Genomic DNA, 6,000 nt, shown 5'->3' with positions numbered 1-6,000 from the left:
ATATTATGTTGGTGACAGGTCCTTCCTGTAGAAAGCAGGCTTGTTAAAATCTAGATGAGGCAGTATCCCAGGTCTTCACTCTCCCATTTTCTGGAGTTATTTTTTTCTGGCAAATTAATCACTTATAGCATGACAAGTGTTTTTGTTCCAGGGGAGCTTTCTAGGGTCGTGCTCTTTGGAATCAATTAAATCCATGTTGGATTTAATCAAAGAGGCTCCAGTTCCTGCAGTCTCTTTGATAATATCACAGATTTTTTTTTACGTGAATTTCGATTGTGAGCTTACTTTTCCTGAATAGATTCTATAGTTTTAACAAATGCATCTCAAATTCCATTGACTATTGTGACCAGTAAACTGACTTTAAACTGGAATATGTCATCTAACTACATGTTGTTGGGGGGAGGCGGGGTGGGGAGGGGGAGGGGGAGCATGGATGTTAAATCTCAACTCATTTTATAATAATCCTTGGTTTTGATACAGTGCTTTATCGCATTGTTGGAACTGTTGAAAGAGCAGTGGGAAGCTTGGCAGCCAGTGCTCTCAATGGCAAGTTCTGTGATTTTTATCTGGTTAAGCCCCTGCAGTTCTCCAGTGCACTCTCTGGGGTTCCCGAACCTTGATTCTTGACAATCTGCACCTAATGCTCCCAAGAATTAAGTAAGGAGAATGCATCTCTCTAGGGAGAGAGAACACATTCCATACCTGGAAATTTTCATGCGTAAGCTGCATACATCAGTGAAACTCTGTCTGGTTTGGAGCCTGATGATGGGTTTCAGTGTGTGTCGGACATTCAACTAACCCAAAAGAATCTTGCCATTTTAGAGCTATCTTAGTTTTTCATCAGTACTCTACACAAGAAATAAACTGAGTTTCATTGTGTCATTCTTGTCACAGTTGCAACAGATTGAAACAATTAGGCAAAGCCTGGTGTGAAACTCAATCGTGTAATAATAATAATCCTTGCATTTGATATAACGCCTTGTCACGTCTTTGAGATGTCTGAAAGCACTTCACAGGATTTACTGTAAAGTGAATTCACTGTATTATTTTACGGATGAACTGCAGCAGCCAATTGCGCATAGTGTCCCACAAACAATCATGGATTGAGTGACCAAATTATTATTATTTTTATTTATTTTTTGAAGGGATTATTACGCCCCAGAAAAGCGATCGGCCAAATGACTAACAACCAAGTTCCTACTTACTGCTAAGTAAACTGAGGCAGTTGGAGTAAGGAAACTTGTCTAACATTTCGCCCCACCTGGGAATCAAATCCAAGTCCTCTCACTTGCGAGGCAAGTGCTCTAATCGCTACGTTATGGGACTCCACGGCAGTAAGAGTGCAGTCCCGGAAGGTCCCAGATTGAAATAGGCTGTTGAATTGACGCAGCAATATAGGTAGGGGGAGAGGCACGAAAAATGGCTAGAGATGGGGGAAAATCCAACAGGGTTTCTGGTCGTTGCCTTGTGGGGGAAGGTGTGAAAACTGGGCGACACGAGAAATGGACTTGGCTGCGGTGCCCTCACAATCACGGCACGCCACCTAAACTCACATATGAAGAATTGCCACTACCCCAAAGTGCCAGAGTGAAGCCAGTGCCCAATTACTGGTGGAAATTACAGTCTGGCTCAGTCACAATGGTTTGTATTGAAGATGGTCTCAGTGGGCAATTGGAGCGCTTCACAATGGCAGTGTTAGACGTCTATCAAGGGTGATCGTTGGTGCGATCGAAAAGGTAGGTTTTAAGGTTGGATTTAAACGAAGAGAAGGACAATGAAGGGGCAAAGAAGCAGGGAGATCCAGAGGTTAATGAACAAAATGATACAGTTGAAGGGAGCCTGTGGCGAAATTCTAAGGTTCAACTTGAATATGCTGTACATACACAACATTCATCAGATGCATATGTAGATTAATGCTGATATGGGCAAACACACGTATAGGACAATACAAATTAGATAGGGTAATGAAAAATAGAGGTGTGCATTTAATATCACACGTATTACTTCAAAATGAAGCACTTCACAGGAAATTACTGTCATGTGTTGTGACCTTATTTGTATGTAAACTATCAACTTGCAGAGCATGGCACACAGTCAGGAGGTGAATGACCAATTTTATCTGAAGGATTGTTCACCAGGACAACAGGAGAAACTATTCTCTTTCCAAACACTGGTATAAGATCTTTAACATTCACCTGAAAAAGCACATGGGAACACTTTTTATGTATCATTCAAAGGACAGGACTTCTAATAATGCAGCAATTTCCCCCAATACTGTGCTGAAGAGTCCGTCTGCACTGTGAACTCATAATCCCTATCCGTTGTTAATTTCTATGCTTCTAACTGGAATTTGATTTTACAAGGCACATTATGGGACCGTCGACAAATCTAGTTGCATAACTTGGCGTAGCACTTCATTGTGTAAGGCTTTAAAGTTTAATGAGTTGCTTTTTGTTCTTGATCATGAGTGTATTAGTATAACTGCACACTCTGTCACAATTAGGCCAAACATTGTAACTCTATTGTTCTGCTCAGTCATTTTAGCATGAATCAAAGGTGACTTAAACCAATTTATTTCCATTTGGATAAGGCTGTGATCATTAGGATATTTGGATGATGTCATTGGGGAAGGATGGAGAGTTTTGATTGCTGTTAAACACATATGATTGTGATTGCTGTTGTTTCCTGTACGTTGTATGTATATGCTGCTCAATGTACTTTAGAAGAAAGGTACCATTTATAAAACGGTTAAGAAAGTAAGAAAGCTCCCAAAAGTTATTTGCTTCTCTTAATCAATTACTCCCACATTTTAACCAGCAAAATGTTTAGCAATGTAGCAGCATATTGTGCTGTAGATCTAGATGTGCACAGCAGAAAAAGGGATGGCTGTGTGGTTTTCACCAAAGCCGTATTTGGGATGTTGCATGTTTCTGAATGGGAAAGAGGCATTTACGTATCATAGACAGAAGAATAATGTAATTACATAAAATCCCATGACACGATTTGAAAAGAAAAGGGAGTTTCTCCCGATGTCCTGACCACCAACAACAATAACTTGCATTTATATAGCACCCTTCACGCACGGTAGTGTCCTGGAGCGCTTGGACAACCTTCCCCTTATAAAATTGTTCATTCACTTCATGGCTGATTGTGGGACATTGCAGTTTGCAAATTGACTTCAGCTTCTGCCTGGAAAATATGATCATTGCACTTTACAGTAAATCCTATGAAGTAATTTGTGACATCCTCCCAACATGAATGCTGCTATATCAAAATGCAAGGATTATTTTTTATCTGGACGTTACCAGGAGCTAAAATTCTAGTAAACATGTAATTGTCTGAAGCATCAGCATTAGTTTATTTATGTGCTGCCTTATTTGTAAATAAATATGATAAATTTCAAGCTCAAAACCCTCCCTCCTTCCCCAATGACATCATCCAAATATTCTTATGATGACTGTGTGGAAACTGAAAGTAGCCCATAGCACCATAGAGTGATTATTTTATAAAATGTTAACAGACTTGCATTTCCTATACCAATCCAGCAGAGGGTGGCAGCCTCTCACATAAATGTATCAGAAAAAGTTTTGCAAACTGCCCCACCCAAGATTTGACATTCACATTTTTCAGGATTAGCTGGATTTTTTCCCCTCTCATAGGCACCTTTATATATTTATTCAAAATCAATATATTTTTCTAAATCTATGTTAAAAGAGGCTCAATTTTTACTGTTGGTATTGGTGTAAATCAGGAGCTACCTAAATATATTTATAAGTAAATATAGTTTTCACCAGATAATGGCACCAACTAAAGGTTGCCAGAAGGTTGGTGATCTCTCTTCCTCGCCCTTTTCTGAGCACCAACAATTGGGAGTTTCATGTGAGTCTCAAACAAATCCAGGCAATGCTATAGGACCCAGGACCTGTTTGTCTCCTTATTTTAATCTGCAACACCATCAGTAGAGAGAATATCAGACTGATCATAAACAAAACACAAAATCCTGCAGATGCTGGAAATCTGAAACACAAACAGAGGTCGCTGGGAACACTCAACAGGTCAGGCAGCATCTATGGAGAAAGGAAAGTGGGGCAACATTTCGAGTATTTTTGCTCCTCTTGTGCAGGCCCTACCAACCTACATCCGTGACTCTTCCAACGTCCTCCGCCACTTCAACAATTTCCCGTTTCCTGGCCCTGACCATCTCCTATTTACAATGAATGTTCAGTCCCTCCACACCTCCATCCCCCCCCGGATGGCCTGCAGGCCCTCCACTTCCACCTGGAACAGCAGCCCAATCAGTCTCCATCCACCACCACCCTCCTTCACCTGGCTGAACGTGTTCTGACATTGAACAACTTCACCTTCAATGCCACCCGCTTCCTCCAAGTAAAAGATGTCGCTATATGAACTAACTGGGTCCCAGCTATGCCTGCCTGTTTGTAAGCCATCTCCAACATGATCCAACCTTAGACATATCTTTCCCTCCCCTCTCAGCATTCCGAAGAGATTGTGCCCTTCGCGATTCCCTGGTTCATTCCACCATCACCACCAACACCTCCTCTCCTCTCCCCGGAACCTTCCCATGCCAGCGCAGGAGATGCAATACCTGCTCGTTCACCTCCTCCTATACCATTGTCCAAGGTCCCAAACGCAGATTTCAAGTGAGACAGAGATTTACCAACAAATGTAATTTACTGCAATCGCTGCTCACAATGTGGTCTCCTCTACATTGGGGAGACGAAACGCAGAATGGTTGAGTGATTTGCCGAACACCTCCGGTCTGTCCACAAGCACAACCCTGAGCTTTCGATTTCTTGCCACTTCAACTCTCCCTCCCACTCGCACTTTGACCTACACGGTCTCCTACGCTGTTCAAATGAACCACGGCGCAAGCTCGAGGAACAACACCGTATTTATCTGCTTGGGACCTTACAGCCCTCTGGCCTCAATATTGAGTTCAATCACTACAGACAATAAGAACAGTTCCATCTCCCATAACAGCTTAACTTCCCTTTCTGCTGTGACCATTAGCAAATCAAAACTCAAAATACTGCAGATACTGGAAATCTGAAACAAAAACAGAAGTCGCTGGGAACACTCAGAAGTATCTATGGAGAAAGGAAAGTGAATCAATGTTTCGGGTCCACGACCTTTCGTCAGAACTGTTCATCTGGGTCCCAGACACACCTTTCCTCTTTCTGGTCTGCGTCTGCTACCCTCTTTAGTTTTGCATCAACACCTCTTTAACCCATCATACCCTGTCCTCCACCCCATTTTCTTCTTTGTCTTTCTTGCCTCCCCACCCTCTCTATTAGTCCATAAACCCTCTCCATCCCAACATCCCCCAGTTCCGATGAAGGGTAATGGACCTGAAACGTTGATCCACTTTCCTTTCTCCATAGATGATGCCTGACCTGCTGAGTGTTCCCAGCCATCTCAGATTGATCATGTCTGATACAGCACCTTGGGACGTCCTCCCGACGTGAAAGTCGCTATACAAATGTAATCTTGTTATTGTTGTTGATACCTCCAAACAGTCCCCTTGGGCAGGAAGCCAGAGTCCAGACAGGGACAAATTCCAACTGTGCGCAGTAGGGAGTATGGATCCGGAAAATCCCAGAGGCTCAGACCCACTGATTCAGTGTCATGTAAATCCTAGTGACTGGCTGGACAGTGACAAAGGCTGGGAATTGATTTCCAAACTGGAGTTTAACCAGCGAAAACCATATTGCTTGCCATGAAAGTACTGTCTAGCAAGCTTCTCACTACTTCACCTAGGACCACCCTACCTGTTAGGGCTTTGGCTTGCAGGATTAACAGAAGCTGAGTGGGAAGAGATTCAGCTCCCAGTGATCTGCCTCTCCAAGATCTGCTGATGAGCCAGCAGCATCAGCAGTGCCTTAGAGTAGTTTATAATAATTATAACAATAATTCTTAGATTTGATATTTAATTTTATTCTTTTTCCAGTCAGTTTCTTTGAATAATTACATCTGTTGTTT

The sequence above is a fragment of the Callorhinchus milii genome, unplaced genomic scaffold, assembly GCF_018977255.1.
Source record: "Callorhinchus milii isolate IMCB2004 unplaced genomic scaffold, IMCB_Cmil_1.0 Scaffold3, whole genome shotgun sequence".
Lineage (NCBI taxonomy): Eukaryota > Metazoa > Chordata > Chondrichthyes > Chimaeriformes > Callorhinchidae > Callorhinchus > Callorhinchus milii.
This window is presented reverse-complemented; position numbering follows the sequence as displayed.